This window comes from Anomaloglossus baeobatrachus, chromosome 5, assembly GCF_048569485.1.
Source record: "Anomaloglossus baeobatrachus isolate aAnoBae1 chromosome 5, aAnoBae1.hap1, whole genome shotgun sequence".
NCBI classification, from domain to species: Eukaryota; Metazoa; Chordata; class Amphibia; order Anura; family Aromobatidae; genus Anomaloglossus; species Anomaloglossus baeobatrachus.
The window spans coordinates 370,390,071-370,403,446 of record NC_134357.1 but is presented as its reverse complement, the minus strand read 5'-3'; the positions used below and the strand labels follow the sequence as shown (position 1 = coordinate 370,403,446).

Below are 13,376 nucleotides of genomic sequence, written 5' to 3'. Positions count from 1 at the left end.
TAAATGCACTTTAAATGAAAGGTCTACACTAATTCTTAGACGCTTAAGCTGGTGTCACACATACCGACGACGACAACGACGTCGCTGCAACGTCACCATATTCTGTGACGTAGCAGCGACCATAGATGATCGTTAGTAAGCTGTCAAACATGTTCTAAAAAGCAGCGACGGAGCAGCGATCATAGCGACGTCGACGGTCGTTGTGTGGTTTCAGACGTAGCGTAGCGTCGCTGCTGCTGTGTCAAACACAAGGATTATCAGCTTATCAGCATGGCGCAGCGGGATAGCAGCGATCAAAAAATGACCTGGAGCATTCAGGTGCGAGCAACGATTTCGCAGCAGGGGTCTGATCGTTGTTATGTGTCACACACAGCGATGTCGCTGTTGAGGTCGCTGCAACGTCACAGAATATGGTGACGTTGCAGCGACGTCGTTGTCGTCGTCGTTATGTGTGACACCAGCTTTAGAGTCTAACCAAAACAGAGCCGTGTGGTTGACGGTTATCTGTGTAAATATAGGGATCTTTCAGCATATATACAGTATATTGCAGAATGAGTGGTATTTTTGAAAATTGTGCCAAAATCTAATATGATGGCGACTGTTAATGTGACTCACTTACATTAGGTGGGTCATCAATTATATTTAACTATATCATTTAGTATCAGAATATCAGTGAGTGATATTACTGCATTATAAGTGTATAAAGTACCAACTCCTTAGATATATCAGTGATATTGGTTTCATTTGGAACTAGCAGGGACTAAACCTTTATCTTCACAAATTCTATTTTATGTGTTATGTGTAATATTCTGTTTTAGGCTAATAGCCACAATAAACGTAGGTGCCAATTCCTGGCGCTGATACCTATGTGTATGATCCCAGGCAAGATACCTTCAAGAAAACGTTGTCTTAGGAGAGATTTGCTTATATAATAATAAGGGAATTCTTAAAACTACCTTTATACTCTACAAAACATCTCTCCCAATTATTATTTTGCTTTTAATGCTGTTTACTTTCCTTAATCTTCTCTTTCCATAACTGATTCCTTATGCCAAGGAAAGGAAGAGATAAATTCACAGGGTATTTACTTTTTTTTTTTAGGAAACTTTGCTGCTGCTTTTTTAATTGTCTAAGTTTTTTTATGTGTCTTCTACTTTTTTTATAATATTATTATATTATTATGTATGCTTTACTTTATTTGACAAGATGGTATTCCCAGTGCTGAAATCATTGGGAGAAATTAGTTCATAGTTTGTCAGGATGATAGGAGAAATTCTCTAAAGCGTTCCAGTCCATCGAGACTCAACAGACAAAATATAGGTGTAGCCTTTATGCAATGTTGTAGGATTTTTTTTTTATTATTATTATTACGATCTGACAGCCTCATATAGTAAGTCAGAGAGAGTTAGCCATTGCGCATGCAAGACCTGTCATTCCAAAGATTGTTAGCCTAAGTTATGGTGAAAGTATGGATTTTGTGAGGGAATATTATTCTATCAGCTGCAGACGTTTTTTAGTACAATTTATAGAAGCTATTTATATCTTAATTTTTATTTAAGAATAAGACATGGACATGCAACTTGTTAAACCAAAAACAATATGGCCAAGACAATGCGATTTGCATACTAGGTAACAAATAAACATACAATGTCGACAGCCTATCTACACCATGTTCCAAATTATTATGCAAATTATATTTTTCTCTGACCTAAATGGTCGGTGCAAATGACAGTCAGTCTAATAAAAGTCATCACCCATTAGAGTATACATCGAATTTTATTGGAGAAACCTCCCAATGATAAGAGTATAATCTTCAAAATTCAAAAAACCCTCAAAATGCACTGTTTCAAATTATTAGGCACAGTAGAGTTGTCAGAAAAGGGTTCAGTCTTCGATAATTAGTTCATTCGTTCATCTCATAATCAGTCCTTAAGAAATTAAATAAGAAGGGTAGTAATATCTTATTAAATACACTAAAATATAAGATTACTTTAAAATCAGTGGGTTTTGACCTCTGAGACTGTCAACAGGGGAACAGCAAGATACAGCTCTGTTGAATTAAATGGGGCCAGCCGCAAAGAGAAAGAAAACCGGTAAGGAGGCTACAGTGATGAATAAGTGCAGCAACCACATCATTCTCAGAATTGGTGAGGGTCCAAAATATACCATTAAAATATGAGATGGCAATGACTTTTCCTATCTTACCCTATTGAGAGGCAAAATTTCTGATCATAGCTAATGACAACCAGCTATAAGGCCTGAGACCCCCCTCTTTCACTTAGGGCATGGGCCAGTAACAGCTCTTTGGACACGATTTATGTATACTTCTGTTCTGTCTAAATCATCTGTTCAAATAAATAAAAACTGAAGAACCCCATTAAATAATACCACAAAATTAGTTGTATAATGTACCAGGGGTTTGTAAGACTTACCAAATAATCCCTGTCTGGTACTATGAGGTCAATGTGACCCCATTCAGATTGGTACAACTAGAGATTTTTTTTCATGGTACCAGACAAGGGTTAAAGAGGACCTGTCACAAAGTCAAGTCACAAGTGTTTGCAATTCTTGAGGCTCCTCTAAATAATTTGTTCTTTTTTTAAAAAAACATTGGTCATTCGGTTCCAGAGATATGATCAGTTACAGACATACCATGCCATCGGTACAATCTGTGAAGCCGCAAAGGGGCCCAAGAGGTAAGGGGACAACTACCACCTTCAAGGCAAGTTCAATTGTGCACTAAGATGCGCTATTGGACTGCAAAGGACCCACATATTGTTTTTCAACAGGGGCCCTCTTCTCTCTGTGCCCACTCCTGGATACGATCCCTTTTATGTAGCATTAATTTTTATGTTTATTACCAATAGGGCGGGGCTCATATGATTCTCTGTGGGCGTGTCTCGAGGCGGCTCTGCATAATTAAAATATAAGCAAAGACCATAAAAGTTAATAGAAACTAAAAAGACTCTGGAACCATATCTTGGATAAAAAGAAAATAACAAAAACCATATTAGTTAAGGGAACAACAGGAATAAAATAAAAGCAAAAAACAATGTCCACTTTTGACTTGGTGATACGTAACAGATCAACTCAATGTTTTTATTACAAGTGTTATAAAACTTTATTGATCACAATAGCAATACATTGTAGTGAGGTCTCAGCAAAAGAATGAAAGTGTCTGCATCTATGAGCTTACTATAAAAACAAAACACAAAACTGACCAGCACCTCCAAAGAGAATAAAGCAGGTGTGAACAGGTACAAGCTGCTATGACTGCATAATATACAAATAAAAGAATACAGCAGCCTCTGTAAGCGCCAAGATCTATGTGAGATTAAACACATAAAATTTGGACTATGGAATAGACTTTTAAAAATGAAGGACTGTAGTGCATAAATTAGCCAATTTATGAGAGCCCGTCAGCCGCAGCAAGGTGTTCTTTTTTGACAGGACCCTATGAACGTAGTATACTTTTTTTATGCAAAACTTGAAACCTAATTACAAAGGGAACTGCTTATGGGATGTTCTATATAAATTCCCATTTTTTTCACTGTAGTTTAATATATATAAAAAAATCCGTAATAAAAAGTGAGTAGTTCAGTTTTTTTAATGAACCATTATAGTTATATATTAATAAAATAAAACAGCTTTTATCATAGAATATATTTTAAATGCCAACACTGCCCGTTAGTTACATATCTTACTGTACAGAATCTATATATAAAAAGATATATCAATATATATAAAAATAATGTAACTAAATACTATATGTTACATAATATAATTTAATCATATAAAATATTTTTCAACTATAATATTTTAATTACAAAAAAATCCATATGTATTTTTTGTATTTTTATAGATACACACTTGCATCCATAAATTTTCATCCCTGCTTTTGAGAAGCAAAAAAGTAATTTTAATAATAATTTAATTAATAGCTGACTATATGCTATTTTTTTTTTTTAGTTCAGTGCTCTATTAATATACAGTCTACTATATAGGATTAGGATTCAGATTAATAAATCGTTAATTCTTTACGTCTTATGGGACACAATTTGTACAAATATTTTAATTTATTGTTACTATGGGGTCATATTTAAGGATTCTAAAATGCATTAACGTTGGGAGATTTAAGAAATGCCATTGCCTTGATTACTCTCTGAACTCTGGCTTGGTGCCTGGCCTCTTAATCTTTCAGTACAAATCCTTGTTACAGTGTACATAATAATAAAGCTCCCAGTATGAGGCATCTGTGAGTCCCCTAAATCATAGATTATACTGGGTTAATAAAAGTAAAAAGGCTGTTTTACATTTCACTTCTTTGTTTTACCAAACCAATAATAATTATTTCTGAGACTCGTTAAATTAGTTGGATTATCAACTAGATTCTCTATGGCTATTCTGTGCAATTAAATTTAAAGTTATGTAGTATAAAACAATTATTATTAGTTCAAGATAATGCAAATTACCGTAACTCTGATCCAGGAAAAAGAAAACGGTCTTTTTAGTGCTAAAAACAAGTACTTACCCTGTAAGCCATAAAAAAATATTTATATTTAGGGATAACAGTTAAACCCATCTGTGAACAGCTATATCAGAATTCCGTCTCCTCTCAGTATAGGTTGGCTGGCATTACATCTGTGAACAGCTGTATCAGAATTCCATCGCCTCTCGGTAGAGGTTGGCTGGCATTGTTCCATCTGTGAACAGCTGTATCAGAATTCCGTCTCCTCTCAGTATAGGTTGGCTGGTGTTGTTCCATCTGTGAACAGCTGTATCAGAATTCCGTCTCCTCTCAGTATAGGTTGGCTGGCATTACATCTGTGAAAGGCTGTATAGAATTCCCTCTCCTCTCAGTATAGGTTGGCTGGCGTTATTCCATCTGTGAACAGCTGTATCAGAATTCCGTCTCCTCTCAGTATAGGTTGGCTGGCATTATATCTGTGAACGGCTGTATAGAATTCCCTCTCCTCTCAGTATAGGTTGACTGGCGTTGTTCCATCTGTGAACAGCTATATCAGAATTCCGTCTCCTCTAATGAAAGGTTGGCTGGCATTACATCTGTGAACAGCTGTTTCAGAATTCCGTCTCCTCTCAGTATAGGTTGGCTGGCATTATATCTGTGAACAGCTGTTTCAGAATTTCATCTCCTCTCAGTAGAGTTTGGCTGGCGTTGTTCCATCTGTGAACAGCTGTATCAGAATTCCATCTCCTCTCAGTATAGGTTGGCTGGCATTATATCTGTGAACGGCTGTATAGTATTCCATCTCCTCTCAGTATAGGTTGGCTGGCGTTGTTCCATCTGTGAACAGCTATATCAGAATTCCGTCTCCTCTCAGTATAGGTTGGCTGGCATTACATCTGTGAACAGCTGTATCAGAATTCCATCTCCTCTCAGTATAGGTTGGCTGGCATTATATCTGTGAACGGCTGTATAGAATTCCCTCTCCTCTCAGTATAGGTTGGCTGGCGTTGTTCCATCTGTGAACAGCTGTATCAGAATTCTGTCTCCTCTCAGTATAGTTTGGCTGGCATTATATCTGTGAACAGCTATATCAGAATTCCGTCTCCTCTCAGTATAGGTTGGCTGGCATTATATCTGTGAACAGCTATATCAGAATTCCGTCTCCTCTCAGTATAGGTTGGCTGGCATTATATCTGTGAACAGCTATATCAGAATTCCGTCTCCTCTCAGTATAGGTTGGCTGGCATTATATCTGTGAACAGCTGTATCAGAATTCCGTCTCCTCTCAGTATAGGTTGGCTGGCATTACATCTGTGAACAGCTGTATCAGAATTCCGTCTCCTCTCAGTATAGGTTGGCTGGCATTATATCTGTGAATGGCTGTATAGAATTCCATCTCCTCTCAGTATAAGTTGGCTGGAGTTGTTCCATCTGTGAACAGCTGTATAAGATTTCCATTCCCACTCAGTATAGGTTGGCTGGCGTTGTTCCATATGTGAACAGCTGAATCAGAATTCTTTCTCCTCTCAGTGTACATTGGCTTGGATTTGTTCCATCTGTGAGCAGCTGTATCAGAATTCAGTCTCCTATCAGTATAGGTTGGCTGGCATTGTTTCATCTGTGAACAGCTGCATCAGAATTCAGTCTCCTATCAGTATAGGTTGGCTGGCGTTATTCCATCTGTGAACAGGTGAACCAAAATTCGGTCTCCTCTCAGTATAGGTTCGCTGCCATTGTTCCATCTGTGAACAGCTGTAACAGAATTCCATTTTTTCTCAGTATAGGTTGCCTGACATTCCATCTGGGAAAACATGTATCAGAATTCTGTCTCCTCTCAGTATAGGTTGTCTGGTGTTGTTCCATTTGTGAACAGCTGTATCAGAATTACTTCTCCTCTCAATATATGTTAGCTGGCTTTGTTCCCTCTGAGCTGAGTGATCTGGAAAGAAATAGCTAATAACAACCTAATAACTAGGTCAGTGAGCCCAATTACAGTTATTGTATTCAGAGTGTGGTATGCTTTAACTCTATCATTTCCAGAGCACACACCTTAAAGTCAACAGTGTTGGCTTGTTGAGATGTCTTTAAGAGATACCAAAACAGCTGTATACAAACTGGTGTCTGGTTTTGCCAATATGTCTAGCTATATTTAAATTCTGCTTAATGGAATAGACATTGACTTACAAGGTACGTAAGTATACACTGCGCAAAAAAATAGGAATATTTGGGGCCTCCCCCCAAAAAAAGTCAATGTCTCAATAACTTGTCATGTGTCCTTGAGCATCAATTACAGCTTGAGAATAACGTCTCATGCTGTTCACAAGCAAAGTTATTAGCTGCTGAGACATGGCATCCCATTGTTCTTGAAGGGCAGCCCTCAGATCATTGAAGTTCTGGGGTGTGGAGTTACAAGCTTCTACACAGCAACTGAGCTCATCCCATAGGTTTTCTATGGGATTGAGGGCTGTAGAAACTGCAAGTCACTCCATTTGAGGTACCTCAGTCTCCAGCATCCATTCCTTATGATGAGACCTCCTTGAGCTGGAGCATTGTAGTCCATAAAGATTAAACTAGACCTGCATTGTTCATGCAGGTGCACAGTGACTGGATTAATTATGTTATTTAAGTAGTGGGGGCTTGTCACTGTACCATTCACATAGTGTAGGGCAGTTCTGTATTGACTAGACATTGCACTCTAGCACCACAACCACAGAAGGCTAATCAGGGTTCAACAGTGGCTGATGCATAGAGCTCTCCTTGACGTCTCCCAACACAGTTGGTGGCCATCATTTCTGCTCAGCATGAATTTCATAGAATGAACAGCACTGAGGCCCCACTGGTCCCTCGTCTAGCAAGACTATGATACCTGTGACTGGTGGTGTGGTCAGGTACCCTTGTAGGTCATCTTGCATGCAGACCACGCTGATGTAAATGGCTTTGAATAGTCTGATGTGACACTTGGGTGCCTCTCACTTCTCTTAAATATGCCTGGAGTTGTGTGGCATTCATCATCCAGTTCCGAGGGGCATTATTCACAATGAAGCGGTTATCAGTGTAGGATGTAGCCAAAGGACGTCCCCTTCTATGCCTGTGACTCTTCCAGTCTCTTTCTATCTCTATTGCACCTGCTGGATGACACTCTGTGAGACTCTAAGCTCAATGGTCACATCCACCAGTGAACATCCTGCATGAAGCCTCACAATGGCGAGTCACTGTTGATTGTCAGGTGTCATCTTGGTCTTATGATGTCAAAACGTGAACAGCATGATGAGGAGGACTGTTTAAATACCAATTCTAATTGAAACCCGAAATTTATTGAGCAATTCATGGATCAAACATGTTATGAATTTTGCCATTAAGCTCCTTGGTAGTGAACAGCACGTTGTGCAAAAAGTACTGAAACATTGAATAGTTGGACATTGAATGTGCATTCAAGCTAAGAGAACGTCACATTAAGATCACCTGAAAAGGTTAGAGGGCATTTTAGGACCATCCTGAAATGTCCCTTTTTGTGAGCAGTGTAAGTGGCACTACGGAGACAATTTTCTTCATTTTGAATTTGAGCTAATGTATGAATGATGCTTGCAATGCACATTGCCTGTTAGACATCATACTCCAGTTAGATCTGATCAGTGAAAACCAGTACAGCCCACAGCCAGTCAAGAAAAAATAAAAGCATTACACTATATTAGGTTACCAAATATTATAATATTATTTAATACTAATTTTTGTTACTTTTAAATACCCAGAAAACCATTTTGATAGTGGTGTTAGTGAATATTTGGCCATTTGCAAAGAAATAGGTGGCGCTCACGTTTCATAAAAGTCCTTTATTTCATTTACTTTACACCATAGATGAAGGAAGACATGGGTGGTGCTTTGGACAATGGCCGTTTCGCACATGGATGCTGTTGTCCACAGCACCATCTGTTACTCCTGCATCCATGGTTTTAAGCAAATGAAATAAAGGACTTTTATGGACACGTGACTGCCACCTATTTCTTTTGTACATAGCCTGGCTATATCGGCTATTCAAGGCTGAGCACCACTTGTTCCAGGTGGCCAGTTAGTGCTTGTTGTACTTCTTTATTTTCCCTGGAATAGAGTCCTGGAATTTTGGTGCTAGATTATTTTGTCTTTTTTTAGGTAGTGAGATTCTATGCAGACAGAAGAGGGGGGGGAGCTATGCCTCTAGCTCCTCTGTCTGCTTCTCGCTCCTCCCTCTGCCTCTAGCTCCTCCTCTGATCGTTATAGAATCTCATCAGTAACAAATGCAATCTACTATCTCAGTAAAGGGAAAGGCTTCACTGAATACAGATTTTACCCCAGAATTGAGAATTTTGATAATAACTGATCAATTCTGGCAGAGACAAGAAGCAAATTTGTCTGATAAGATATATTACAAAATTGCTTATTTTCATGTGTACTATTGATTTATGAGATAGAAATTGAAACGGTGGTTAGACTTTAAAGGTTTTGTCCACTAGGACAACCCTTTCTGATTCCACTTGTTTCTCCCAGGTAAAATAATAAAGCCTATACTCACCTCCCATACCGGTACCATGCCTGCGTTGAACGGGCTTGCGGTGCCGGGGATCACGCTGGGTGGTAACATCACATGAGCTCCGTGTCCAATCAACACTGGTTTCTGTATCCCTGCCTTCATACCAAAAAATTTAATCAACAGGAAGTGAGTGCTTTGGCTGCTGCTCACTTCCTGTTGATAGCTCGTTTGATCCAAAGGTGGGGAGACAGAAACCCATGCTGATAGGACATGGGGTTTGCATGATGTCACAACCGCACGTGAGCCCTGGCACAGCAAGCCTGGTCACCACTGGAATGGCACCGATACAGGAGGTGAGTATAGGCTTTATTATTTTACCTGGGGGTAATGTGGAATCAGAAGGGGTTTTACTAGTAGTGAACAAACCCTTTAAGCAATGCTCATATTTGAACATCATTTTGTTTCTTTGTCTTTAGTGATCAGAGCTAGTTTTTTTTTCAGCAAAGCCTTTTAGTTACGAAAAAAGAAATATATCCTTGTTTTTCAAAACTGTCTAACACTGAAAGTGACTTTGTGAGCCATGGCAACTAGTCAGACCTCAGCTTTAGTTTTTCCAGTGTAGTTTAAGTAATTAAAGCTGTCCTCTGATTATTGGCAATAAAAACGATCCTCCTGTTAAACAGTTTTGATAAATGAGGCCCACACAGTTAAAAGATAAAATTCCTCCTGCCTTTATCCACCTCTAGGTGGCGATTGGGAGCTTGCTGCATACAGTATATATGATGAACTCATCAGTAAAGCAGTAAGTAGTAGAGATGTCTACAGATAATTATAACACTACCACTACTATTATACACCACAACCCTAATGCTATCAAGTAGAATAATTATTCATGGAGGGATTTATGGCTTTGAGAAAAACAGCTCTGACGGCTATAAAATGTACTCAGAAATTAATCGGCACAGAATGTTCAGCTGAGAAACACAACAGTGTTAAAATGAACAAGATGTACATACAAATAAATAACAAGTCTACAAATAGAAAACCCCTTAAGTAGGTCTTATTTTAGTGAGTACAAATATGCATCGAGAGTCCAAAACACCAGACACAGGAACTAAAATGTAAGAGCCTAAGACCATGTGCACACGTTGAGTATTTGGTGAGTTTTTTACCTCAGTATTTGTAAGCCAAAACCAGGAGTGGGCGATAAATACAGAAGTGGTGACGTGTTTCTATTATACTTTTCCTCTAACTGTTACACTCCTGTTTTTGGCTACATATAATGAGGTAAAAAACTCCAAATACTCAACGTGCACGTGGCCTTGTGTGTCAAAACTCTCTAAAAGACAAAAATAAAATCATATAGACTCTGATTTATGGTTGGCAATCAGTAATCCAAAAGACATTCCAGATGAAAGAATGAGCGGACACGTACCGACATTAAAACTTGTCGCTTTATTGGTCCTAAGGACTAGTAGAAGAGCTGGGAAGCGCGAAACGGCAGTCATCCAGATGTCTTCTGCAACTTCCCGCATAACTGCTGTCCAGTTTTACTTGTTTTTTATGAGTCTTCCATAAAGTAAGAAGTTTTAATATCGGTAAGTGCCTCCTCATTCTTCTCGATTAGCTTTTGGATTACTGATCTTTCAGAGGGTGAGCACGACCGTAAGTGGAAGTGCATAAACAGCAGGACTTTTTTTTGTCGGTGGCTGGTTGTATGTCATCCGGTAGTGCGGCTCTGGTTCTTTTTTGTTGATTCATGGTTGGTTAAGGCAATCAAGCTATCAGGTTTCTTTTAAGAAATGTTATTGTACAGGCAATATACCTTCATTCATATTTATTTGGATTGATACAAGTGGATGTTGTATACAGTATAAAGGGAATATCTCATTGCGATTGAAGAAGATACTGTGTGGGTGGGACAATACATCCCACCCACACAGTATCTTCTGTTCTCATTGGTGTCATTGCTTCTGCTTTTACCTGATCCATGGTGAATATGATGTTTTTTTCCCTTCCTAATGACGTCACATGGATCTATGAGGATACATATATATATAAATATATATATATATATATATATATATATATATATATATATATTCCTTTTTTATGGCTAGAATATGCTACTGAGTCTGGGGAACTGAGCCTGAGTCACGTCATAGCCCTAAGTAGACAGCTGTAGCTTTACTAGCAAAATGTAGTGAACTTTGTGAATTCATGTCCGCATTTAGTAGATATATTTAATGGGCCAAAGATGCTTTAATATAAATCATTGTGATCTGGTGAAATAGTTGTGTTCTTTGCTGGAATAAGTGTATAAATATATAAATCAATATATATCAAATCATAAGTGGAAGTAAAATATAGAGTAATTACCACATATAATCAATCTACAGGTCTGTGTTCTGCATATCTCTATTCCAGGGCATCAATACAATGGCAGCTTAAAATAGTAGGACAACTGTTGGAGTAAAATATGCAAGTTGGTTGTACTCTAACTGCACTTTATATATATTATAAACCCCCTTGGCTTCATTTTCACAGGTTTACATACCATAGGGGCTGCTCTACTGGGTTATATAGACTTTTAGAGGAAGTCCTAGGTCTGGAGGGATCATTTCTTTGGGTTTTGTGAACTGCAGCTGGACTCCCCATTGTCTTCTCTCTCCATATAGCCAGCTTAAAGCCCACAATATGGTTCTGTTCTACAGGGTACAAGGGATGGTTGTTAAAAAGCACTTTGGAAATTGGCCCTTGAGTAGGTCCACTTATAGTGTGTGAGCCAACCTGGTCCCATCTTACCTTCTGAGCGTTATGCACCTTGTTCATGTTTGCACGTTGGACCTGTAGGTTTAGGCTGTATTCACACTGGCCTCATGCTTCTGTTTTTAATGGATCAGAATGGATTACATAACACATCTTAACAGAAAGACTCTTCGACTATTTTCCTAAATTGATTTTAATGGTGAAAAGAACAGAATATTAGATTATTCTGGTCACAATAATAGCCATAATATTCAAAAAAGGATATTTATTGTGAGAAAAATCTCATTAAAATCAATAAGGCAATGGATGAAAATGATAACCATTGAGTATGTAAGTGCTAGTGTGAACAGAGCCTTGCATGGTTTGGCCTCCTATGCAGATTTTTCCTGATATACGGTATATCTTTCTATATCATGTTGTCAAAAATATTTCTTACATTTTAATATGGTTTTAAATATATTACAGCACCAACAAAAATCAGTGCTAATATTATTCCTTAAGATATGATCAGTTTGGATCTTGAACTTAAACTGTTGTCACGCTTTAGATTGTAAGCTCTGAGGGGCAGGGATAGCCCATTTATGTGTGTCTGATAAGCATCTCCTTGTTGCTCAATGATAAGTGGGCACTAGTAGTGAAGGGTACAAGGAAAATTGGGAATTGGCAGCTGCTTAACCCTTTCTAAGCCAAGGACCAAAATGTACTTGGGGGGACCCAGAGAAGATAAAAGGACTTAGTGGGCAGTTATCTTAATGTACTGCTTGTTCTTCCTGATGTTCTTTTGTATAGATGTGGGCGCCCACTCATCATATATGTGACATGGGAGTTTGCTACTTATTAGCATTTACATTCAATTTAATGCCATTGTGACACATATTGGACAATCTCATCTTACAATTGTTTTTACTTTTTACAGAAATCATTTTCTGAATAAAATCTAGAACAAAGTTGATTGTGATGTTTGTCTTGCATTCAGAATAGAGCTAATGGGGGTCTGGGGTGGGCATTTGTTACATTAGGCCCATATACACGGACAGATAATTTGCCCATTAAGCACCGATTGAAAATAGACTTGTTTTCTTCCATGAAAGCCATTGACAGCATGTATACAATCGTCCCCATATAGTGACTTTATCGTCGGCAGCACATTCCATGGAGATGTGCTGCAGATAATGTTTATGGCCACATATAACTCATTTCATCATTGTATATTTTTGCTGGGCAATGGTGAGGATTAAACTTTCTAATTGCTCATTTGACTCATTACTGTCCTGTGTAAATTGGACTTTTTAATTTTATTTCTAGCAAAAATTATGTGGCCAAAAGTAAGTGGATATCATTTTGACCTCAAAGCCAATGGACAGATATCTAATATGCAACCGTGCAGTCTCCATAGACAAATGTTAGGAGCAGAATGGGTTGTACTGAACACAGACGTGACCTTCATCTTGGTGCTTAGGATGCCAACTTTCCAGGTTATATAGTTTAATGTCCAAGCTACAAAAGCTGCAAGAGCACCAACAGTTCAACCGTGAAGAGGACACTCATTATATCACATCATGGATTGGGTCTCCATGGCCGAGCAGCCACTATCACGTCATGTACAATGAGAAAATGGAGTGATATTGAGGAGCC

General features: G+C 38.3%; 1 protein-coding gene across 2 annotated transcripts in view; it reads left to right on the top strand.

Moving 5' to 3' along the window:
* WNK4 (WNK lysine deficient protein kinase 4) overlaps positions 1–13,376 on the top strand; it is a 213,520-nt gene that overhangs the window by 178,108 nt on the left and 22,036 nt on the right. The window lies entirely within an intron of this gene.